The 20,622-nt window shown below is 48.7% G+C and overlaps 41 non-coding genes across 41 annotated transcripts; all 41 read left to right on the top strand.

Moving 5' to 3' along the window:
• The first annotated feature begins 239 nt into the window (after nt 1-239).
• Nucleotides 240-403, top strand: LOC145207509 (U1 spliceosomal RNA). Its single transcript, XR_013854035.1, has one exon. It is a non-coding gene; the product is annotated as a U1 spliceosomal RNA (small nuclear RNA).
• Nucleotides 404-789: 386 nt separating this feature from the next.
• LOC145207481 (U2 spliceosomal RNA) lies at nt 790-987 on the top strand. Its single transcript, XR_013854010.1, has one exon. It is a non-coding gene; the product is annotated as a U2 spliceosomal RNA (small nuclear RNA).
• Nucleotides 988-1,244: 257 nt separating this feature from the next.
• On the top strand, nt 1,245-1,408 carry LOC145207508 (U1 spliceosomal RNA). Its single transcript, XR_013854034.1, has one exon. It is a non-coding gene; the product is annotated as a U1 spliceosomal RNA (small nuclear RNA).
• Nucleotides 1,409-1,794: 386 nt separating this feature from the next.
• Nucleotides 1,795-1,992, top strand: LOC145207480 (U2 spliceosomal RNA). Its single transcript, XR_013854009.1, has one exon. It is a non-coding gene; the product is annotated as a U2 spliceosomal RNA (small nuclear RNA).
• Nucleotides 1,993-2,249: 257 nt separating this feature from the next.
• On the top strand, nt 2,250-2,413 carry LOC145207507 (U1 spliceosomal RNA). The gene has a single exon (XR_013854033.1). It is a non-coding gene; the product is annotated as a U1 spliceosomal RNA (small nuclear RNA).
• A 386-nt stretch (nt 2,414-2,799) lies between these two features.
• LOC145207478 (U2 spliceosomal RNA) lies at nt 2,800-2,997 on the top strand. Its single transcript, XR_013854008.1, has one exon. It is a non-coding gene; the product is annotated as a U2 spliceosomal RNA (small nuclear RNA).
• A 256-nt stretch (nt 2,998-3,253) lies between these two features.
• On the top strand, nt 3,254-3,417 carry LOC145207506 (U1 spliceosomal RNA). The gene has a single exon (XR_013854032.1). It is a non-coding gene; the product is annotated as a U1 spliceosomal RNA (small nuclear RNA).
• Nucleotides 3,418-3,804: 387 nt separating this feature from the next.
• On the top strand, nt 3,805-4,002 carry LOC145207477 (U2 spliceosomal RNA). The gene has a single exon (XR_013854007.1). It is a non-coding gene; the product is annotated as a U2 spliceosomal RNA (small nuclear RNA).
• A 257-nt stretch (nt 4,003-4,259) lies between these two features.
• On the top strand, nt 4,260-4,423 carry LOC145207505 (U1 spliceosomal RNA). The gene has a single exon (XR_013854031.1). It is a non-coding gene; the product is annotated as a U1 spliceosomal RNA (small nuclear RNA).
• A 386-nt stretch (nt 4,424-4,809) lies between these two features.
• On the top strand, nt 4,810-5,007 carry LOC145207476 (U2 spliceosomal RNA). The gene has a single exon (XR_013854006.1). It is a non-coding gene; the product is annotated as a U2 spliceosomal RNA (small nuclear RNA).
• A 257-nt stretch (nt 5,008-5,264) lies between these two features.
• Nucleotides 5,265-5,428, top strand: LOC145207515 (U1 spliceosomal RNA). Its single transcript, XR_013854040.1, has one exon. It is a non-coding gene; the product is annotated as a U1 spliceosomal RNA (small nuclear RNA).
• Nucleotides 5,429-5,814: 386 nt separating this feature from the next.
• Nucleotides 5,815-6,012, top strand: LOC145207475 (U2 spliceosomal RNA). The gene has a single exon (XR_013854005.1). It is a non-coding gene; the product is annotated as a U2 spliceosomal RNA (small nuclear RNA).
• A 257-nt stretch (nt 6,013-6,269) lies between these two features.
• Nucleotides 6,270-6,433, top strand: LOC145207504 (U1 spliceosomal RNA). Its single transcript, XR_013854030.1, has one exon. It is a non-coding gene; the product is annotated as a U1 spliceosomal RNA (small nuclear RNA).
• A 386-nt stretch (nt 6,434-6,819) lies between these two features.
• LOC145207474 (U2 spliceosomal RNA) lies at nt 6,820-7,017 on the top strand. Its single transcript, XR_013854004.1, has one exon. It is a non-coding gene; the product is annotated as a U2 spliceosomal RNA (small nuclear RNA).
• Nucleotides 7,018-7,274: 257 nt separating this feature from the next.
• LOC145207503 (U1 spliceosomal RNA) lies at nt 7,275-7,438 on the top strand. Its single transcript, XR_013854029.1, has one exon. It is a non-coding gene; the product is annotated as a U1 spliceosomal RNA (small nuclear RNA).
• A 386-nt stretch (nt 7,439-7,824) lies between these two features.
• LOC145207472 (U2 spliceosomal RNA) lies at nt 7,825-8,022 on the top strand. The gene has a single exon (XR_013854002.1). It is a non-coding gene; the product is annotated as a U2 spliceosomal RNA (small nuclear RNA).
• A 257-nt stretch (nt 8,023-8,279) lies between these two features.
• On the top strand, nt 8,280-8,443 carry LOC145207502 (U1 spliceosomal RNA). Its single transcript, XR_013854028.1, has one exon. It is a non-coding gene; the product is annotated as a U1 spliceosomal RNA (small nuclear RNA).
• Nucleotides 8,444-8,829: 386 nt separating this feature from the next.
• On the top strand, nt 8,830-9,027 carry LOC145207471 (U2 spliceosomal RNA). The gene has a single exon (XR_013854001.1). It is a non-coding gene; the product is annotated as a U2 spliceosomal RNA (small nuclear RNA).
• A 257-nt stretch (nt 9,028-9,284) lies between these two features.
• Nucleotides 9,285-9,448, top strand: LOC145207501 (U1 spliceosomal RNA). The gene has a single exon (XR_013854027.1). It is a non-coding gene; the product is annotated as a U1 spliceosomal RNA (small nuclear RNA).
• A 416-nt stretch (nt 9,449-9,864) lies between these two features.
• LOC145207470 (U2 spliceosomal RNA) lies at nt 9,865-10,062 on the top strand. Its single transcript, XR_013854000.1, has one exon. It is a non-coding gene; the product is annotated as a U2 spliceosomal RNA (small nuclear RNA).
• A 259-nt stretch (nt 10,063-10,321) lies between these two features.
• Nucleotides 10,322-10,485, top strand: LOC145207500 (U1 spliceosomal RNA). Its single transcript, XR_013854026.1, has one exon. It is a non-coding gene; the product is annotated as a U1 spliceosomal RNA (small nuclear RNA).
• A 382-nt stretch (nt 10,486-10,867) lies between these two features.
• On the top strand, nt 10,868-11,065 carry LOC145207469 (U2 spliceosomal RNA). Its single transcript, XR_013853999.1, has one exon. It is a non-coding gene; the product is annotated as a U2 spliceosomal RNA (small nuclear RNA).
• Nucleotides 11,066-11,320: 255 nt separating this feature from the next.
• On the top strand, nt 11,321-11,483 carry LOC145207518 (U1 spliceosomal RNA). Its single transcript, XR_013854043.1, has one exon. It is a non-coding gene; the product is annotated as a U1 spliceosomal RNA (small nuclear RNA).
• Nucleotides 11,484-11,863: 380 nt separating this feature from the next.
• On the top strand, nt 11,864-12,061 carry LOC145207468 (U2 spliceosomal RNA). The gene has a single exon (XR_013853998.1). It is a non-coding gene; the product is annotated as a U2 spliceosomal RNA (small nuclear RNA).
• A 257-nt stretch (nt 12,062-12,318) lies between these two features.
• Nucleotides 12,319-12,481, top strand: LOC145207516 (U1 spliceosomal RNA). Its single transcript, XR_013854041.1, has one exon. It is a non-coding gene; the product is annotated as a U1 spliceosomal RNA (small nuclear RNA).
• Nucleotides 12,482-12,863: 382 nt separating this feature from the next.
• On the top strand, nt 12,864-13,061 carry LOC145207539 (U2 spliceosomal RNA). The gene has a single exon (XR_013854063.1). It is a non-coding gene; the product is annotated as a U2 spliceosomal RNA (small nuclear RNA).
• Nucleotides 13,062-13,318: 257 nt separating this feature from the next.
• LOC145207498 (U1 spliceosomal RNA) lies at nt 13,319-13,482 on the top strand. The gene has a single exon (XR_013854024.1). It is a non-coding gene; the product is annotated as a U1 spliceosomal RNA (small nuclear RNA).
• Nucleotides 13,483-13,864: 382 nt separating this feature from the next.
• Nucleotides 13,865-14,062, top strand: LOC145207538 (U2 spliceosomal RNA). The gene has a single exon (XR_013854062.1). It is a non-coding gene; the product is annotated as a U2 spliceosomal RNA (small nuclear RNA).
• A 257-nt stretch (nt 14,063-14,319) lies between these two features.
• On the top strand, nt 14,320-14,483 carry LOC145207520 (U1 spliceosomal RNA). The gene has a single exon (XR_013854045.1). It is a non-coding gene; the product is annotated as a U1 spliceosomal RNA (small nuclear RNA).
• A 382-nt stretch (nt 14,484-14,865) lies between these two features.
• LOC145207483 (U2 spliceosomal RNA) lies at nt 14,866-15,064 on the top strand. The gene has a single exon (XR_013854012.1). It is a non-coding gene; the product is annotated as a U2 spliceosomal RNA (small nuclear RNA).
• A 257-nt stretch (nt 15,065-15,321) lies between these two features.
• On the top strand, nt 15,322-15,485 carry LOC145207497 (U1 spliceosomal RNA). The gene has a single exon (XR_013854023.1). It is a non-coding gene; the product is annotated as a U1 spliceosomal RNA (small nuclear RNA).
• A 382-nt stretch (nt 15,486-15,867) lies between these two features.
• LOC145207537 (U2 spliceosomal RNA) lies at nt 15,868-16,065 on the top strand. The gene has a single exon (XR_013854061.1). It is a non-coding gene; the product is annotated as a U2 spliceosomal RNA (small nuclear RNA).
• Nucleotides 16,066-16,321: 256 nt separating this feature from the next.
• Nucleotides 16,322-16,485, top strand: LOC145207495 (U1 spliceosomal RNA). Its single transcript, XR_013854022.1, has one exon. It is a non-coding gene; the product is annotated as a U1 spliceosomal RNA (small nuclear RNA).
• Nucleotides 16,486-16,868: 383 nt separating this feature from the next.
• On the top strand, nt 16,869-17,067 carry LOC145207484 (U2 spliceosomal RNA). Its single transcript, XR_013854013.1, has one exon. It is a non-coding gene; the product is annotated as a U2 spliceosomal RNA (small nuclear RNA).
• Nucleotides 17,068-17,323: 256 nt separating this feature from the next.
• LOC145207494 (U1 spliceosomal RNA) lies at nt 17,324-17,487 on the top strand. The gene has a single exon (XR_013854021.1). It is a non-coding gene; the product is annotated as a U1 spliceosomal RNA (small nuclear RNA).
• Nucleotides 17,488-17,873: 386 nt separating this feature from the next.
• LOC145207487 (U2 spliceosomal RNA) lies at nt 17,874-18,070 on the top strand. The gene has a single exon (XR_013854016.1). It is a non-coding gene; the product is annotated as a U2 spliceosomal RNA (small nuclear RNA).
• A 257-nt stretch (nt 18,071-18,327) lies between these two features.
• Nucleotides 18,328-18,491, top strand: LOC145207493 (U1 spliceosomal RNA). Its single transcript, XR_013854020.1, has one exon. It is a non-coding gene; the product is annotated as a U1 spliceosomal RNA (small nuclear RNA).
• Nucleotides 18,492-18,878: 387 nt separating this feature from the next.
• LOC145207536 (U2 spliceosomal RNA) lies at nt 18,879-19,076 on the top strand. Its single transcript, XR_013854060.1, has one exon. It is a non-coding gene; the product is annotated as a U2 spliceosomal RNA (small nuclear RNA).
• Nucleotides 19,077-19,332: 256 nt separating this feature from the next.
• Nucleotides 19,333-19,496, top strand: LOC145207492 (U1 spliceosomal RNA). Its single transcript, XR_013854019.1, has one exon. It is a non-coding gene; the product is annotated as a U1 spliceosomal RNA (small nuclear RNA).
• Nucleotides 19,497-19,881: 385 nt separating this feature from the next.
• Nucleotides 19,882-20,079, top strand: LOC145207535 (U2 spliceosomal RNA). The gene has a single exon (XR_013854059.1). It is a non-coding gene; the product is annotated as a U2 spliceosomal RNA (small nuclear RNA).
• Nucleotides 20,080-20,336: 257 nt separating this feature from the next.
• On the top strand, nt 20,337-20,500 carry LOC145207491 (U1 spliceosomal RNA). Its single transcript, XR_013854018.1, has one exon. It is a non-coding gene; the product is annotated as a U1 spliceosomal RNA (small nuclear RNA).
• Nucleotides 20,501-20,622: the final 122 nt, after the last annotated feature.

Raw genomic sequence — 20,622 nt, 5'->3', positions numbered from 1 at the left:
AAGCAATTCATCCCAGTTCTTCGTCGTATATTGTTGTAAACCCTCTTTTCTCACCTCGTAGCCAACATTTTCATGCGCTAAAACCGTCGCAAGCCTGCTGTTCTAATTACTACGTACCGTACCACCCGCCGATTGGGAAACAATCGGGCGTAGAGAAAACGTCCGATTACGTCGGCGTTTTCACAACAAACGCTAAAAAAGTATAGATGAAGAGGGTCGATCTTGAAGTTAACCAAATCATACTTACCTGACGGGGGCCTTCACCGTGATCAGGCCGGCGGTGGGCCCAAGGCGAGGCTTAGCCATTGCACTTTGGCCTAGCTGACCCTTGCGATTACCCCAAATGTGGGTAACTCGGCCGTACAATTTCTGTTAGTGGGGTCTGCGTTCGCGCTAACCCCGTATTATTCTTAATCAATCAATCGCTTGTTCTCTCTGGTCAGTTTGCTTCCTGCTGCTCTTCGCGCTTTCTCTCCCAGACAGGCGTAATTGCCGACCCGGGGAGCGTCGCATCGCCATAGCAATGTGTCTGCAACGCATAGCTACGTATCTGATTGAATGTATATCAGAAAAATATTATTGCCATGCACCTGGTGACGTCATATATTCGTAAATATAATTTGAATTAGAACACAACAAAGCTGTCATGGCTATAGTGCCAGGGGAGTCGAATGACGACTGCTACTCGATCGTTTTGGTCCTCGGAAAAACGTTTCGCGCTGCACTGAGCCCCCAGCAAACAGAAGTTGTACAGGTGAGGCTCTGGTTGGCCTAAATATATGTTTAGGCATCGCTTCTCGGCTCTTTAGAGCTAAGATCAAGTGTAGTATCTGTTCTTCTCAGTTTAATACCTGGGACGCAAGCGATTCGCTTGCATGTCTTTGTATTAACCTGATTTTTGGACAGGGGGTATGGTGCCGAGGCTTGCCTCGCCCTGCCCACGGGTTGTCCTGGTATTGCACTACCTCCAGGCACGGCCCACATTCCCACTTTGGTGGGAAAATCAAGCAATTCATCCCAGTTCTTCGTCGTATATTGTTGTAAACCCTCTTTTCTCACCTCGTAGCCAACATTTTCATGCGCTAAAACCGTCGCAAGCCTGCTGTTCTAATTACTACGTACCGTACCACCCGCCGATTGGGAAACAATCGGGCGTAGAGAAAACGTCCGATTACGTCGGCGTTTTCACAACAAACGCTAAAAAAGTATAGATGAAGAGGGTCGATCTTGAAGTTAACCAAATCATACTTACCTGACGGGGGCCTTCACCGTGATCAGGCCGGCGGTGGGCCCAAGGCGAGGCTTAGCCATTGCACTTTGGCCTAGCTGACCCTTGCGATTACCCCAAATGTGGGTAACTCGGCCGTACAATTTCTGTTAGTGGGGTCTGCGTTCGCGCTAACCCCGTATTATTCTTAATCAATCAATCGCTTGTTCTCTCTGGTCAGTTTGCTTCCTGCTGCTCTTCGCGCTTTCTCTCCCAGACAGGCGTAATTGCCGACCCGGGGAGCGTCGCATCGCCATAGCAATGTGTCTGCAACGCATAGCTACGTATCTGATTGAATGTATATCAGAAAAATATTATTGCCATGCACCTGGTGACGTCATATATTCGTAAATATAATTTGAATTAGAACACAACAAAGCTGTCATGGCTATAGTGCCAGGGGAGTCGAATGACGACTGCTACTCGATCGTTTTGGTCCTCGGAAAAACGTTTCGCGCTGCACTGAGCCCCCAGCAAACAGAAGTTGTACAGGTGAGGCTCTGGTTGGCCTAAATATATGTTTAGGCATCGCTTCTCGGCTCTTTAGAGCTAAGATCAAGTGTAGTATCTGTTCTTCTCAGTTTAATACCTGGGACGCAAGCGATTCGCTTGCATGTCTTTGTATTAACCTGATTTTTGGACAGGGGGTATGGTGCCGAGGCTTGCCTCGCCCTGCCCACGGGTTGTCCTGGTATTGCACTACCTCCAGGCACGGCCCACATTCCCACTTTGGTGGGAAAATCAAGCAATTCATCCCAGTTCTTCGTCGTATATTGTTGTAAACCCTCTTTTCTCACCTCGTAGCCAACATTTTCATGCGCTAAAACCGTCGCAAGCCTGCTGTTCTAATTACTACGTACCGTACCACCCGCCGATTGGGAAACAATCGGGCGTAGAGAAAACGTCCGATTACGTCGGCGTTTTCACAACAAACGCTAAAAAAGTATAGATGAAGAGGGTCGATCTTGAAGTTAACCAAATCATACTTACCTGACGGGGGCCTTCACCGTGATCAGGCCGGCGGTGGGCCCAAGGCGAGGCTTAGCCATTGCACTTTGGCCTAGCTGACCCTTGCGATTACCCCAAATGTGGGTAACTCGGCCGTACAATTTCTGTTAGTGGGGTCTGCGTTCGCGCTAACCCCGTATTATTCTTAATCAATCAATCGCTTGTTCTCTCTGGTCAGTTTGCTTCCTGCTGCTCTTCGCGCTTTCTCTCCCAGACAGGCGTAATTGCCGACCCGGGGAGCGTCGCATCGCCATAGCAATGTGTCTGCAACGCATAGCTACGTATCTGATTGAATGTATATCAGAAAAATATTATTGCCATGCACCTGGTGACGTCATATATTCGTAAATATAATTTGAATTAGAACACAACAAAGCTGTCATGGCTATAGTGCCAGGGGAGTCGAATGACGACTGCTACTCGATCGTTTTGGTCCTCGGAAAAACGTTTCGCGCTGCACTGAGCCCCCAGCAAACAGAAGTTGTACAGGTGAGGCTCTGGTTGGCCTAAATATATGTTTAGGCATCGCTTCTCGGCTCTTTAGAGCTAAGATCAAGTGTAGTATCTGTTCTTCTCAGTTTAATACCTGGGACGCAAGCGATTCGCTTGCATGTCTTTGTATTAACCTGATTTTTGGACAGGGGGTATGGTGCCGAGGCTTGCCTCGCCCTGCCCACGGGTTGTCCTGGTATTGCACTACCTCCAGGCACGGCCCACATTCCCACTTTGGTGGGAAAATCAAGCAATTCATCCCAGTTCTTCGTCGTATATTGTTGTAAACCCTCTTTTCTCACCTCGTAGCCAACATTTTCATGCGCTAAAACCGTCGCAAGCCTGCTGTTCTAATACTACGTACCGTACCACCCGCCGATTGGGAAACAATCGGGCGTAGAGAAAACGTCCGATTACGTCGGCGTTTTCACAACAAACGCTAAAAAAGTATAGATGAAGAGGGTCGATCTTGAAGTTAACCAAATCATACTTACCTGACGGGGGCCTTCACCGTGATCAGGCCGGCGGTGGGCCCAAGGCGAGGCTTAGCCATTGCACTTTGGCCTAGCTGACCCTTGCGATTACCCCAAATGTGGGTAACTCGGCCGTACAATTTCTGTTAGTGGGGTCTGCGTTCGCGCTAACCCCGTATTATTCTTAATCAATCAATCGCCTTGTTCTCTCTGGTCAGTTTGCTTCCTGCTGCTCTTCGCGCTTTCTCTCCCAGACAGGCGTAATTGCCGACCCGGGGAGCGTCGCATCGCCATAGCAATGTGTCTGCAACGCATAGCTACGTATCTGATTGAATGTATATCAGAAAAATATTATTGCCATGCACCTGGTGACGTCATATATTCGTAAATATAATTTGAATTAGAACACAACAAAGCTGTCATGGCTATAGTGCCAGGGGAGTCGAATGACGACTGCTACTCGATCGTTTTGGTCCTCGGAAAAACGTTTCGCGCTGCACTGAGCCCCCAGCAAACAGAAGTTGTACAGGTGAGGCTCTGGTTGGCCTAAATATATGTTTAGGCATCGCTTCTCGGCTCTTTAGAGCTAAGATCAAGTGTAGTATCTGTTCTTCTCAGTTTAATACCTGGGACGCAAGCGATTCGCTTGCATGTCTTTGTATTAACCTGATTTTTGGACAGGGGGTATGGTGCCGAGGCTTGCCTCGCCCTGCCCACGGGTTGTCCTGGTATTGCACTACCTCCAGGCACGGCCCACATTCCCACTTTGGTGGGAAAATCAAGCAATTCATCCCAGTTCTTCGTCGTATATTGTTGTAAACCCTCTTTTCTCACCTCGTAGCCAACATTTTCATGCGCTAAAACCGTCGCAAGCCTGCTGTTCTAATTACTACGTACCGTACCACCCGCCGATTGGGAAACAATCGGGCGTAGAGAAAACGTCCGATTACGTCGGCGTTTTCACAACAAACGCTAAAAAAGTATAGATGAAGAGGGTCGATCTTGAAGTTAACCAAATCATACTTACCTGACGGGGGCCTTCACCGTGATCAGGCCGGCGGTGGGCCCAAGGCGAGGCTTAGCCATTGCACTTTGGCCTAGCTGACCCTTGCGATTACCCCAAATGTGGGTAACTCGGCCGTACAATTTCTGTTAGTGGGGTCTGCGTTCGCGCTAACCCCGTATTATTCTTAATCAATCAATCGCTTGTTCTCTCTGGTCAGTTTGCTTCCTGCTGCTCTTCGCGCTTTCTCTCCCAGACAGGCGTAATTGCCGACCCGGGGAGCGTCGCATCGCCATAGCAATGTGTCTGCAACGCATAGCTACGTATCTGATTGAATGTATATCAGAAAAATATTATTGCCATGCACCTGGTGACGTCATATATTCGTAAATATAATTTGAATTAGAACACAACAAAGCTGTCATGGCTATAGTGCCAGGGGAGTCGAATGACGACTGCTACTCGATCGTTTTGGTCCTCGGAAAAACGTTTCGCGCTGCACTGAGCCCCCAGCAAACAGAAGTTGTACAGGTGAGGCTCTGGTTGGCCTAAATATATGTTTAGGCATCGCTTCTCGGCTCTTTAGAGCTAAGATCAAGTGTAGTATCTGTTCTTCTCAGTTTAATACCTGGGACGCAAGCGATTCGCTTGCATGTCTTTGTATTAACCTGATTTTTGGACAGGGGGTATGGTGCCGAGGCTTGCCTCGCCCTGCCCACGGGTTGTCCTGGTATTGCACTACCTCCAGGCACGGCCCACATTCCCACTTTGGTGGGAAAATCAAGCAATTCATCCCAGTTCTTCGTCGTATATTGTTGTAAACCCTCTTTTCTCACCTCGTAGCCAACATTTTCATGCGCTAAAACCGTCGCAAGCCTGCTGTTCTAATTACTACGTACCGTACCACCCGCCGATTGGGAAACAATCGGGCGTAGAGAAAACGTCCGATTACGTCGGCGTTTTCACAACAAACGCTAAAAAAGTATAGATGAAGAGGGTCGATCTTGAAGTTAACCAAATCATACTTACCTGACGGGGGCCTTCACCGTGATCAGGCCGGCGGTGGGCCCAAGAGGAGGCTTAGCCATTGCACTTTGGCCTAGCTGACCCTTGCGATTACCCCAAATGTGGGTAACTCGGCCGTACAATTTCTGTTAGTGGGGTCTGCGTTCGCGCTAACCCCGTATTATTCTTAATCAATCAATCGCTTGTTCTCTCTGGTCAGTTTGCTTCCTGCTGCTCTTCGCGCTTTCTCTCCCAGACAGGCGTAATTGCCGACCCGGGGAGCGTCGCATCGCCATAGCAATGTGTCTGCAACGCATAGCTACGTATCTGATTGAATGTATATCAGAAAAATATTATTGCCATGCACCTGGTGACGTCATATATTCGTAAATATAATTTGAATTAGAACACAACAAAGCTGTCATGGCTATAGTGCCAGGGGAGTCGAATGACGACTGCTACTCGATCGTTTTGGTCCTCGGAAAAACGTTTCGCGCTGCACTGAGCCCCCAGCAAACAGAAGTTGTACAGGTGAGGCTCTGGTTGGCCTAAATATATGTTTAGGCATCGCTTCTCGGCTCTTTAGAGCTAAGATCAAGTGTAGTATCTGTTCTTCTCAGTTTAATACCTGGGACGCAAGCGATTCGCTTGCATGTCTTTGTATTAACCTGATTTTTGGACAGGGGGTATGGTGCCGAGGCTTGCCTCGCCCTGCCCACGGGTTGTCCTGGTATTGCACTACCTCCAGGCACGGCCCACATTCCCACTTTGGTGGGAAAATCAAGCAATTCATCCCAGTTCTTCGTCGTATATTGTTGTAAACCCTCTTTTCTCACCTCGTAGCCAACATTTTCATGCGCTAAAACCGTCGCAAGCCTGCTGTTCTAATTACTACGTACCGTACCACCCGCCGATTGGGAAACAATCGGGCGTAGAGAAAACGTCCGATTACGTCGGCGTTTTCACAACAAACGCTAAAAAAGTATAGATGAAGAGGGTCGATCTTGAAGTTAACCAAATCATACTTACCTGACGGGGGCCTTCACCGTGATCAGGCCGGCGGTGGGCCCAAGGCGAGGCTTAGCCATTGCACTTTGGCCTAGCTGACCCTTGCGATTACCCCAAATGTGGGTAACTCGGCCGTACAATTTCTGTTAGTGGGGTCTGCGTTCGCGCTAACCCCGTATTATTCTTAATCAATCAATCGCTTGTTCTCTCTGGTCAGTTTGCTTCCTGCTGCTCTTCGCGCTTTCTCTCCCAGACAGGCGTAATTGCCGACCCGGGGAGCGTCGCATCGCCATAGCAATGTGTCTGCAACGCATAGCTACGTATCTGATTGAATGTATATCAGAAAAATATTATTGCCATGCACCTGGTGACGTCATATATTCGTAAATATAATTTGAATTAGAACACAACAAAGCTGTCATGGCTATAGTGCCAGGGGAGTCGAATGACGACTGCTACTCGATCGTTTTGGTCCTCGGAAAAACGTTTCGCGCTGCACTGAGCCCCCAGCAAACAGAAGTTGTACAGGTGAGGCTCTGGTTGGCCTAAATATATGTTTAGGCATCGCTTCTCGGCTCTTTAGAGCTAAGATCAAGTGTAGTATCTGTTCTTCTCAGTTTAATACCTGGGACGCAAGCGATTCGCTTGCATGTCTTTGTATTAACCTGATTTTTGGACAGGGGGTATGGTGCCGAGGCTTGCCTCGCCCTGCCCACGGGTTGTCCTGGTATTGCACTACCTCCAGGCACGGCCCACATTCCCACTTTGGTGGGAAAATCAAGCAATTCATCCCAGTTCTTCGTCGTATATTGTTGTAAACCCTCTTTTCTCACCTCGTAGCCAACATTTTCATGCGCTAAAACCGTCGCAAGCCTGCTGTTCTAATTACTACGTACCGTACCACCCGCCGATTGGGAAACAATCGGGCGTAGAGAAAACGTCCGATTACGTCGGCGTTTTCACAACAAACGCTAAAAAAGTATAGATGAAGAGGGTCGATCTTGAAGTTAACCAAATCATACTTACCTGACGGGGGCCTTCACCGTGATCAGGCCGGCGGTGGGCCCAAGGCGAGGCTTAGCCATTGCACTTTGGCCTAGCTGACCCTTGCGATTACCCCAAATGTGGGTAACTCGGCCGTACAATTTCTGTTAGTGGGGTCTGCGTTCGCGCTAACCCCGTATTATTCTTAATCAATCAATCGCTTGTTCTCTCTGGTCAGTTTGCTTCCTGCTGCTCTTCGCGCTTTCTCTCCCAGACAGGCGTAATTGCCGACCCGGGGAGCGTCGCATCGCCATAGCAATGTGTCTGCAACGCATAGCTACGTATCTGATTGAATGTATATCAGAAAAATATTATTGCCATGCACCTGGTGACGTCATATATTCGTAAATATAATTTGAATTAGAACACAACAAAGCTGTCATGGCTATAGTGCCAGGGGAGTCGAATGACGACTGCTACTCGATCGTTTTGGTCCTCGGAAAAACGTTTCGCGCTGCACTGAGCCCCCAGCAAACAGAAGTTGTACAGGTGAGGCTCTGGTTGGCCTAAATATATGTTTAGGCATCGCTTCTCGGCTCTTTAGAGCTAAGATCAAGTGTAGTATCTGTTCTTCTCAGTTTAATACCTGGGACGCAAGCGATTCGCTTGCATGTCTTTGTATTAACCTGATTTTTGGACAGGGGGTATGGTGCCGAGGCTTGCCTCGCCCTGCCCACGGGTTGTCCTGGTATTGCACTACCTCCAGGCACGGCCCACATTCCCACTTTGGTGGGAAAATCAAGCAATTCATCCCAGTTCTTCGTCGTATATTGTTGTAAACCCTCTTTTCTCACCTCGTAGCCAACATTTTCATGCGCTAAAACCGTCGCAAGCCTGCTGTTCTAATTACTACGTACCGTACCACCCGCCGATTGGGAAACAATCGGGCGTAGAGAAAACGTCCGATTACGTCGGCGTTTTCACAACAAACGCTAAAAAAGTATAGATGAAGAGGGTCGATCTTGAAGTTAACCAAATCATACTTACCTGACGGGGGCCTTCACCGTGATCAGGCCGGCGGTGGGCCCAAGGCGAGGCTTAGCCATTGCACTTTGGCCTAGCTGACCCTTGCGATTACCCCAAATGTGGGTAACTCGGCCGTACAATTTCTGTTAGTGGGGTCTGCGTTCGCGCTAACCCCGTATTATTCTTAATCAATCAATCGCTTGTTCTCTCTGGTCAGTTTGCTTCCTGCTGCTCTTCGCGCTTTCTCTCCCAGACAGGCGTAATTGCCGACCCGGGGAGCGTCGCATCGCCATAGCAATGTGTCTGCAACGCATAGCTACGTATCTGATTGAATGTATATCAGAAAAATATTATTGCCATGCACCTGGTGACGTCATATATTCGTAAATATAATTTGAATTAGAACACAACAAAGCTGTCATGGCTATAGTGCCAGGGGAGTCGAATGACGACTGCTACTCGATCGTTTTGGTCCTCGGAAAAACGTTTCGCGCTGCACTGAGCCCCCAGCAAACAGAAGTTGTACAGGTGAGGCTCTGGTTGGCCTAAATATATGTTTAGGCATCGCTTCTCGGCTCTTTAGAGCTAAGATCAAGTGTAGTATCTGTTCTTCTCAGTTTAATACCTGGGACGCAAGCGATTCGCTTGCATGTCTTTGTATTAACCTGATTTTTGGACAGGGGGTATGGTGCCGAGGCTTGCCTCGCCCTGCCCACGGGTTGTCCTGGTATTGCACTACCTCCAGGCACGGCCCACATTCCCACTTTGGTGGGAAAATCAAGCAATTCATCCCAGTTCTTCGTCGTATATTGTTGTAAACCCTCTTTTCTCACCTCGTAGCCAACATTTTCATGCGCTAAAACCGTCGCAAGCCTGCTGTTCTAATTACTACGTACCGTACCACCCGCCGATTGGGAAACAATCGGGCGTAGAGAAAACGTCCGATTACGTCGGCGTTTTCACAACAAACGCTAAAAAAGTATAGATGAAGAGGGTCGATCTTGAAGTTAACCAAATCATACTTACCTGACGGGGGCCTTCACCGTGATCAGGCCGGCGGTGGGCCCAAGGCGAGGCTTAGCCATTGCACTTTGGCCTAGCTGACCCTTGCGATTACCCCAAATGTGGGTAACTCGGCCGTACAATTTCTGTTAGTGGGGTCTGCGTTCGCGCTAACCCCGTATTATTCTTAATCAATCAATCGCTTGTTCTCTCTGGTCAGTTTGCTTCCTGCTGCTCTTCGCGCTTTCTCTCCCAGACAGGCGTAATTGCCGACCCGGGGAGCGTCGCATCGCCATAGCAATGTGTCTGCAACGCATAGCTACCATAGCAATGTGTCTGCAACGCATAGCTACGTATCTGATTGAATGTATATCAGAAAATATTATTGCCATGCACCTGGTGACGTCATATATTCGTAAATATAATTTGAATTAGAACACAACAAAGCTGTCATGGCTATAGTGCCGGGGGAGTCGAATGACGACTGCTACTCGATCGTTTTGGTCCTCGGAAAAACGTTTTCGCGCTGCACTGAGCCCCCAGCAAACAGAAGTTGTACAGGTGAGGCTCTGGTTGGCCTAAATATATGTTTAGGCATCGCTTCTCGGCTCTTTAGAGCTAAGATCAAGTGTAGTATCTGTTCTTCTCAGTTTAATACCTGGGACGCAAGCGATTCGCTTGCATGTCTTTGTATTAACCTGATTTTTGGACAGGGGGTATGGTGCCGAGGCTTGCCTCGCCCTGCCCACGGGTTGTCCTGGTATTGCACTACCTCCAGGCACGGCCCACATTCCCACTTTGGTGGGAAAATCAAGCAATTCATCCCAGTTCTTCGTCGTATATTGTTGTAAATCCTCTTTTCTCACCTCGTAGCCAACATTTTCATGCGCTAAAACCGTCGCAAGCCTGCTGTTCTAATTACTACGTAACCGTACCACCCGCCGATTGGGAAACAATCGGGGCGTAGAGAAAACGTCCGATTACGTCGGCGTTTTCACAACAAACGCTAAAAAAGTATAGATGAAGAGGGTCGATCTTGAAGTTAACCAAATCATACTTACCTGACGGGGGCCTTCACCGTGATCAGGCCGGCGGTGGGCCCAAGGCGAGGCTTAGCCATTGCACTTTGGCCTAGCTGACCCTTGCGATTACCCCAAATGTGGGTAACTCGGCCGTACAATTTCTGTTAGTGGGGTCTGCGTTCGCGCTAACCCCGTATTATTCTTAATCAATCGCTTGTTCTCTCTGGTCAGTTTGCTTCCTGCTGCTCTTCGCGCTTTCTCTCCCAGACAGGCGTAATTGCCGACCCGGGGAGCGTCGCATCGCCATAGCAATGTGTCTGCAACGCATAGCTACGTATCTGATTGAATGTATATCAGAAAAATATTATTGCCATGCACCTGGTGACGTCATATATTCGTAAATATAATTTGAATTAGAACACAACAAAGCTGTCATGGCTATAGTGCCGGGGGAGTCGAATGACGACTGCTACTCGATCGTTTTGGTCCTCGGAAAAACGTTTCGCGCTGCACTGAGCCCCCAGCAAACAGAAGTTGTACAGGTGAGGCTCTGGTTGGCCTAAATATATGTTTAGGCATCGCTTCTCGGCTCTTTAGAGCTAAGATCAAGTGTAGTATCTGTTCTTCTCAGTTTAATACCTGGGACGCAAGCGATTCGCTTGCATGTCTTTGTATTAACCTGATTTTTGGACAGGGGGTATGGTGCCGAGGCTTGCCTCGCCCTGCCCACGGGTTGTCCTGGTATTGCACTACCTCCAGGCACGGCCCACATTCCCACTTTGGTGGGAAAATCAAGCAATTCATCCCAGTTCTTCGTCGTATATTGTTGTAAATCCTCTTTTCTCACCTCGTAGCCAACATTTTCATGCGCTAAAACCGTCGCAAGCCTGCTGTTCTAATTACTACGTACCGTACCACCCGCCGATTGGGAAACAATCGGGCGTAGAGAAACGTCCGATTACGTCGGCGTTTTCACACAAACGCTAAAAAAGTATAGATGAAGAGGGTCGATCTTGAAGTTAACCAAATCATACTTACCTGACGGGGGCCTTCACCGTGATCAGGCCGGCGGTGGGCCCAAGGCGAGGCTTAGCCATTGCACTTTGGCCTAGCTGACCCTTGCGATTACCCAAATGTGGGTAACTCGGCCGTACAATTTCTGTTAGTGGGGTCTGCGTTCGCGCTAACCCGTATTATTCTTAATCAATCGCTTGTTCTCTCTGGTCAGTTTGCTTCCTGCTGCTCTTCGCGCTTTCTCTCCCAGACAGGCGTAATTGCCGACCCGGGGAGCGTCGCATCGCCATAGCAATGTGTCTGCAACGCATAGCTACGTATCTGATTGAATGTATATCAGAAAAATATTATTGCCATGCACCTGGTGACGTCATATATTCGTAAATATAATTTGAATTAGAACACAACAAAGCTGTCATGGCTATAGTGCCGGGGGAGTCGAATGACGACTGCTACTCGATCGTTTTGGTCCTCGGAAAAACGTTTCGCGCTGCACTGAGCCCCAGCAAACAGAAGTTGTACAGGTGAGGCTCTGGTTGGCCTAAATATATGTTTAGGCATCGCTTCTCGGCTCTTTAGAGCTAAGATCAAGTGTAGTATCTGTTCTTCTCAGTTTAATACCTGGGACGCAAGCGATTCGCTTGCATGTCTTTGTATTAACCTGATTTTTGGACAGGGGGTATGGTGCCGAGGCTTGCCTCGCCCTGCCCACGGGTTGTCCTGGTATTGCACTACCTCCAGGCACGGCCCACATTCCCACTTTGGTGGGGAAAATCAAGCAATTCATCCCAGTTCTTCGTCGTATATTGTTGTAAATCCTCTTTTCTCACCTCGTAGCCAACATTTTCATGCGCTAAAACCGTCGCAAGCCTGCTGTTCTAATTACTACGTACCGTACCACCCGCCGATTGGGAAACAATCGGGCGTAGAGAAAACGTCCGATTACGTCGCGTTTTCACAACAAACGCTAAAAAAGTATAGATGAAGAGGGTCGATCTTGAAGTTAACCAAATCATACTTACCTGACGGGGGCCTTCACCGTGATCAGGCGGCGGTGGGCCCAAGGCGAGGCTTAGCCATTGCACTTTGGCCTAGCTGACCCTTGCGATTACCCCAAATGTGGGTAACTCGGCCGTACAATTTCTGTTAGTGGGGTCTGCGTTCGCGCTAACCCCGTATTATTCTTAATCAATCGCTTGTTCTCTCTGGTCAGTTTGCTTCCTGCTGCTCTTCGCGCTTTCTCTCCCAGACAGGCGTAATTGCCGACCCGGGGAGCGTCGCATCGCCATAGCAATGTGTCTGCAACGCATAGCTACGTATCTGATTGAATGTATATCAGAAAAATATTATTGCCATGCACCTGGTGACGTCATATATTCGTAAATATAATTTGAATTAGAACACAACAAAGCTGTCATGGCTATAGTGCCGGGGGAGTCGAATGACGACTGCTACTCGATCGTTTTGGTCCTCGGAAAAAACGTTTCGCGCTGCACTGAGCCCCAGCAAACAGAAGTTGTACAGGTGAGGCTCTGGTTGGCCTAAATATATGTTTAGGCATCGCTTCTCGGCTCTTTAGAGCTAAGATCAAGTGTAGTATCTGTTCTTCTCAGTTTAATACCTGGGACGCAAGCGATTCGCTTGCATGTCTTTGTATTAACCTGATTTTTGGACAGGGGGTATGGTGCCGAGGCTTGCCTCGCCCTGCCCACGGGTTGTCCTGGTATTGCACTACCTCCAGGCACGGCCCACATTCCCACTTTGGTGGGAAAATCAAGCAATTCATCCCAGTTCTTCGTCGTATATTGTTGTAAATCCTCTTTTCTCACCTCGTAGCCAACATTTTCATGCGCTAAAACCGTCGCAAGCCTGCTGTTCTAATTACTACGTACCGTACCACCCGCCGATTGGGAAACAATCGGGCGTAGAGAAAACGTCCGATTACGTCGGCGTTTTCACAACAAACGCTAAAAAAGTATAGATGAAGAGGGTCGATCTTGAAGTTAACCAAATCATACTTACCTGACGGGGGCCTTCACCGTGATCAGGCCGGCGGTGGGCCCAAGGCGAGGCTTAGCCATTGCACTTTGGCCTAGCTGACCCTTGCGATTACCCCAAATGTGGGTAACTCGGCCGTACAATTTCTGTTAGTGGGGTCTGCGTTCGCGCTAACCCCGTATTATTCTTAATCAATCGCTTGTTCTCTCTGGTCAGTTTGCTTCCTGCTGCTCTTCGCGCTTTCTCTCCCAGACAGGCGTAATTGCCGACCCGGGGAGCGTCGCATCGCCATAGCAATGTGTCTGCAACGCATAGCTACGTATCTGATTGAATGTATATCAGAAAAATATTATTGCCATGCACCTGGTGACGTCATATATTCGTAAATATAATTTGAATTAGAACACAACAAAGCTGTCATGGCTATAGTGCCGGGGGAGTCGAATGACGACTGCTACTCGATCGTTTTGGTCCTCGGAAAAACGTTTCGCGCTGCACTGAGCCCCCAGCAAACAGAAGTTGTACAGGTGAGGCTCTGGTTGGCCTAAATATATGTTTAGGCATCGCTTCTCGGCTCTTTAGAGCTAAGATCAAGTGTAGTATCTGTTCTTCTCAGTTTAATACCTGGGACGCAAGCGATTCGCTTGCATGTCTTTGTATTAACCTGATTTTTGGACAGGGGGTATGGTGCCGAGGCTTGCCTCGCCCTGCCCACGGGTTGTCCTGGTATTGCACTACCTCCAGGCACGGCCCACATTCCCACTTTGGTGGGAAAATCAAGCAATTCATCCCAGTTCTTCGTCGTATATTGTTGTAAATCCTCTTTTCTCACCTCGTAGCCAACATTTTCATGCGCTAAAACCGTCGCAAGCCTGCTGTTCTAATTACTACGTACCGTACCACCCGCCGATTGGGAAACAATCGGGCGTAGAGAAAACGTCCGATTACGTCGGCGTTTTCACAACAAACGCTAAAAAAGTATAGATGAAGAGGGTCGATCTTGAAGTTAACCAAATCATACTTACCTGACGGGGGCCTTCACCGTGATCAGGCCGGCGGTGGGCCCAAGGCGAGGCTTAGCCATTGCACTTTGGCCTAGCTGACCCTTGCGATTACCCCAAATGTGGGGTAACTCGGCCGTACAATTTCTGTTAGTGGGTCTGCGTTCGCGCTAACCCCGTATTATTCTTAATCAATCGCTTGTTCTCTCTGGTCAGTTTGCTTCCTGCTGCTCTTCGCGCTTTCTCTCCCAGACAGGCGTAATTGCCGACCCGGGGAGCGTCGCATCGCCATAGCAATGTGTCTGCAACGCATAGCTACGTATCTGATTGAATGTATATCAGAAAAATATTATTGCCATGCACCTGGTGACGTCATATATTCGTAAATATAATTTGAATTAGAACACAACAAAGCTGTCATGGCTATAGTGCCGGGGGAGTCGAATGACGACTGCTACTCGATCGTTTTGGTCCTCGGAAAAACGTTTCGCGCTGCACTGAGCCCCCAGCAAACAGAAGTTGTACAGGTGAGGCTCTGGTTGGCCTAAATATATGTTTAGGCATCGCTTCTCGGCTCTTTAGAGCTAAGATCAAGTGTAGTATCTGTTCTTCTCAGTTTAATACCTGGGACGCAAGCGATTCGCTTGCATGTCTTTGTATTAACCTGATTTTTTGGACAGGGGGTATGGTGCCGAGGCTTGCCTCGCCCTGCCCACGGGTTGTCCTGGTATTGCACTACCTCCAGGCACGGCCCACATTCCCACTTTGGTGGGAAAATCAAGCAATTCATCCCAGTTCTTCGTCGTATATTGTTGTAAATCCTCTTTTCTCACCTCGTAGCCAACATTTTCATGCGCTAAAACCGTCGCAAGCCTGCTGTTCTAATTACTACGTACCGTACCACCCGCCGATTGGGAAACAATCGGGCGTAGAGAAAACGTCCGATTACGTCGGCGTTTTCACAACAAACGCTAAAAAAGTATAGATGAAGAGGGTCGATCTTGAAGTTAACCAAATCATACTTACCTGACGGGGGCCTTCACCGTGATCAGGCCGGCGGTGGGCCCAAGGCGAGGCTTAGCCATTGCACTTTGGCCTAGCTGACCCTTGCGATTACCCCAAATGTGGGTAACTCGGCCGTACAATTTCTGTTAGTGGGGTCTGCGTTCGCGCTAACCCCGTATTATTCTTAATCAATCGCTTGTTCTCTCTGGTCAGTTTGCTTCCTGCTGCTCTTCGCGCTTTCTCTCCCAGACAGGCGTAATTGCCGACCCGGGGAGCGTCGCATCGCCATAGCAATGTGTCTGCAACGCATAGCTACGTATCTGATTGAATGTATATCAGAAAAATATTATTGCCATGCACCTGGTGACGTCATATATTCGTAAATATAATTTGAATTAGAACACAACAAAGCTGTCATGGCTATAGTGCCGGGGGAGTCGAATGACGACTGCTACTCGATCGTTTTGGTCCTCGGAAAAACGTTTCGCGCTGCACTGAGCCCCCAGCAAACAGAAGTTGTACAGGTGAGGCTCTGGTTGGCCTAAATATATGTTTAGGCATCGCTTCTCGGCTCTTTAGAGCTAAGATCAAGTGTAGTATCTGTTCTTCTCAGTTTAATACCTGGGACGCAAGCGATTCGCTTGCATGTCTTTGTATTAACCTGATTTTTGGACAGGGGGTATGGTGCCGAGGCTTGCCTCGCCCTGCCCACGGGTTGTCCTGGTATTGCACTACCTCCAGGCACGGCCCACATTCCCACTTTGGTGGGAAAATCAAGCAATTCATCCCAGTTCTTCGTCGTATATTGTTGTAAATCCTCTTTTCTCACCTCGTAGCCAACATTTTCATGCGCTAAAACCGTCGCAAGCCTGCTGTTCTAATTACTACGTACCGTACCACCCGCCGATTGGGAAACAATCGGGCGTAGAGAAAACGTCCGATTACGTCGGCGTTTTCACACAAACGCTAAAAAAGTATAGATGAAGAGGGTCGATCTTGAAGTTAACCAAATCATACTTACCTGACGGGGGCCTTCACCGTGATCAGGCCGGCGGTGGGCCCAAGGCGAGGCTTAGCCATTGCACTTTGGCCTAGCTGACCCTTGCGATTACCCCAAATGTGGGTAACTCGGCCGTACAATTTCTGTTAGTGGGGTCTGCGTTCGCGCTAACCCCGTATTATTCTTAATCAATCGCTTGTTCTCTCTGGTCAGTTTGCTTCCTGCTGCTCTTCGCGCTTTCTCTCCCAGACAGGCGTAATTGCCGACCCGGGGAGCGTCGCATCGCCATAGCAATGTGTCTGCAACGCATAGCTACGTATCTGGATTGAATGTATATCAGAAAAATATTATTGCCATGCACCTGGTGACGTCATATATTCGTAAATATAATTTGAATTAGAACACAACAAAGCTGTCATGGCTATAGTGCCAGGGGAGTCGAATGACGACTGCTACTCGATCGTTTTGGTCCTCGGAAAAACGTTTCGCGCTGCACTGAGCCCCCAGCAAACAGAAGTTGTACAGGTGAGGCTCTGGTTGGCCTAAATATATGTTTAGGCATCGCTTCTCGGCTCTTTAGAGCTAAGATCAAGTGTAGTATCTGTTCTTCTCAGTTTTAATACCTGGGACGCAAGCGATTCGCTTGCATGTCTTTGTATTAACCTGATTTTTGGACAGGGGGTATGGTGCCGAGGCTTGCCTCGCCCTGCCCACGGGTTGTCCTGGTATTGCACTACCTCCAGGCACGGCCCACATTCCACTTTGGTGGGAAAATCAAGCAATTCATCCCAGTTCTTCGTCGTATATTGTTGTAAACCCTCTTTTCTCACCTCGTAGCCAACATTTTCATGCGCTAAAACCGTCGCAAGCCTGCTGTTCTAATTACTACGTACCGTACCACCCGCCGATTGGGAAACAATCGGGCGTAGAGAAAACGTCCGATTACGTCGGCGTTTTCACAACAAACGCTAAAAAAGTATAGATGAAGAGGGTCGATCTTGAAGTTAACCAAATCATACTTACCTGACGGGGGCCTTCACCGTGATCAGGCCGGCGGTGGGCCCAAGGCGAGGCTTAGCCATTGCACTTTGGCCTAGCTGACCCTTGCGATTACCCCAAATGTGGGTAACTCGGCCGTACAATTTCTGTTAGTGGGGTCTGCGTTCGCGCTAACCCCGTATTATTCTTAATCAATCAATCGCTTGTTCTCTCTGGTCAGTTTGCTTCCTGCTGCTCTTCGCGCTTTCTCTCCCAGACAGGCGTAATTGCCGACCCGGGGAGCGTCGCATCGCCATAGCAATGTGTCTGCAACGCATAGCTACGTATCTGATTGAATGTATATCAGAAAAATATTATTGCCATGCACCTGGTGACGTCATATATTCGTAAATATAATTTGAATTAGAACACAACAAAGCTGTCATGGCTATAGTGCCAGGGGAGTCGAATGACGACTGCTACTCGATCGTTTTGGTCCTCGGAAAAACGTTTCGCGCTGCACTGAGCCCCCAGCAAACAGAAGTTGTACAGGTGAGGCTCTGGTTGGCCTAAATATATGTTTAGGCATCGCTTCTCGGCTCTTTAGAGCTAAGATCAAGTGTAGTATCTGTTCTTCTCAGTTTAATACCTGGGACGCAAGCGATTCGCTTGCATGTCTTTGTATTAACCTGATTTTTGGACAGGGGGTATGGTGCCGAGGCTTGCCTCGCCCTGCCCCGGGTTGTCCTGGTATTGCACTACCTCCAGGCACGGCCCACATTCCCACTTTGGTGGGAAAATCAAGCAATTCATCCCAGTTCTTCGTCGTATATTGTTGTAAACCCTCTTTTCTCACCTCGTAGCCAACATTTTCATGCGCTAAAACCGTCGCAAGCCTGCTGTTCTAATTACTACGTACCGTACCACCCGCCGATTGGGAAACAATCGGGCGTAGAGAAAACGTCCGATTACGTCGGCGTTTTCACAACAAACGCTAAAAAAGTATAGATGAAGAGGGTCGATCTTGAAGTTAACCAAATCATACTTACCTGACGGGGGCCTTCACCGTGATCAGGCCGGCGGTGGGCCCAAGGCGAGGCTTAGCCATTGCACTTTGGCCTAGCTGACCCTTGCGATTACCCCAAATGTGGGTAACTCGGCCGTACAATTTCTGTTAGTGGGGTCTGCGTTCGCGCTAACCCCGTATTAATTCTTAATCAATCAATCGCTTGTTCTCTCTGGTCAGTTTGCTTCCTGCTGCTCTTCGCGCTTTCTCTCCCAGACAGGCGTAATTGCCGACCCGGGGAGCGTCGCATCGCCATAGCAATGTGTCTGCAACGCATAGCTACGTATCTGATTGAATGTATATCAGAAAAATATTATTGCCATGCACCTGGTGACGTCATATATTCGTAAATATAATTTGAATTAGAACACAACAAAGCTGTCATGGCTATAGTGCCAGGGGAGTCGAATGACGACTGCTACTCGATCGTTTTGGTCCTCGGAAAAACGTTTCGCGCTGCACTGAGCCCCCAGCAAACAGAAGTTGTACAGGTGAGGCTCTGGTTGGCCTAAATATATGTTTAGGCATCGCTTCTCGGCTCTTTAGAGCTAAGATCAAGTGTAGTATCTGTTCTTCTCAGTTTAATACCTGGGACGCAAGCGATTCGCTTGCATGTCTTTGTATTAACCTGATTTTTGGACAGGGGGTATGGTGCCGAGGCTTGCCTCGCCCTGCCCACGGGTTGTCCTGGTATTGCACTACCTCCAGGCACGGCCCACATTCCCACTTTGGTGGGAAAATCAAGCAATTCATCCCAGTTCTTCGTCGTATATTGTTGTAAACCCTCTTTTCTCACCTCGTAGCCAACATTTTCATGCGCTAAAACCGTCGCAAGCCTGCTGTTCTAATTACTACGTACCGTACCACCCGCCGATTGGGAAACAATCGGGCGTAGAGAAAACGTCCGATTACGTCGGCGTTTTCACAACAAACGCTAAAAAGTATAGATGAAGAGGGTCGATCTTGAAGTTAACCAAATCATACTTACCTGACGGGGGCCTTCACCGTGATCAGGCCGGCGGTGGGCCCAAGGCGAGGCTTAGCCATTGCACTTTGGCCTAGCTGACCCTTGCGATTACCCCAAATGTGGGTAACTCGGCCGTACAATTTCTGTTAGTGGGGTCTGCGTTCGCGCTAACCCCGTATTATTCTTAATCAATCAATCGCTTGTTCTCTCTGGTCAGTTTGCTTCCTGCTGCTCTTCGCGCTTTCTCTCCCAGACAGGCGTAATTGCCGACCCGGGGAGCGTCGCATCGCCATAGCAATGTGTCTGCAACGCATAGCTACGTATCTGATTGAATGTATATCAGAAAAATATTATTGCCATGCACCTGGTGACGTCATATATTCGTAAATATAATTTGAATTAGAACACAACAAAGCTGTCATGGCTATAGTGCCAGGGAGTCGAATGACGACTGCTACTCGATCGTTTTGGTCCTCGGAAAAACGTTTCGCGCTGCACTGAGCCCCCAGCAAACAGAAGTTGTACAGGTGAGGCTCTGGTTGGCCTAAATATATGTTTAGGCATCGCTTCTCGGCTCTTTAGAGCTAAGATCAAGTGTAGTATCTGTTCTTCTCAGTTTAATACCTGGGACGCAAGCGATTCGCTTGCATGTCTTTGTATTAACCTGATTTTTGGACAGGGGGTATGGTGCCGAGGCTTGCCTCGCCCTGCCCACGGGTTGTCCTGGTATTGCACTACCTCCAGGCACGGCCCACATTCCCACTTTGGTGGGAAAATCAAGCAATTCATCCCAGTTCTTCGTCGTATATTGTTGTAAACCCTCTTTTCTCACCTCGTAGCCAACATTTTCATGCGCTAAAACCGTCGCAAGCCTGCTGTTCTAATTACTACGTACCGTACCACCCGCCGATTGGGAAACAATCGGGCGTAGAGAAAACGTCCGATTACGTCGGCGTTTTCACAACAAACGCTAAAAAAGTATAGATGAAGAGGGTCGATCTTGAAGTTAACCAAATCATACTTACCTGACGGGGGCCTTCACCGTGATCAGGCCGGCGGTGGGCCCAAGGCGAGGCTTAGCCATTGCACTTTGGCCTAGCTGACCCTTGCGATTACCCCAAATGTGGGTAACTCGGCCGTACAATTTCTGTTAGTGGGGTCTGCGTTCGCGCTAACCCCGTATTATTCTTAATCAATCAATCGCTTGTTCTCTCTGGTCAGTTTGCTTCCTGCTGCTCTTCGCGCTTTCTCTCCCAGACAGGCGTAATTGCCGACCCGGGGAGCGTCGCATCGCCATAGCAAT

This window comes from Phallusia mammillata, unplaced genomic scaffold (genome assembly GCF_965637545.1).
Source record: "Phallusia mammillata unplaced genomic scaffold, kaPhaMamm4.hap1.1 HAP1_SCAFFOLD_117, whole genome shotgun sequence".
NCBI lineage: Eukaryota > Metazoa > Chordata > Ascidiacea > Phlebobranchia > Ascidiidae > Phallusia > Phallusia mammillata.
Note: the sequence above shows the minus strand (reverse complement) of the source record. Positions and strands in the feature narration are given on the sequence as shown.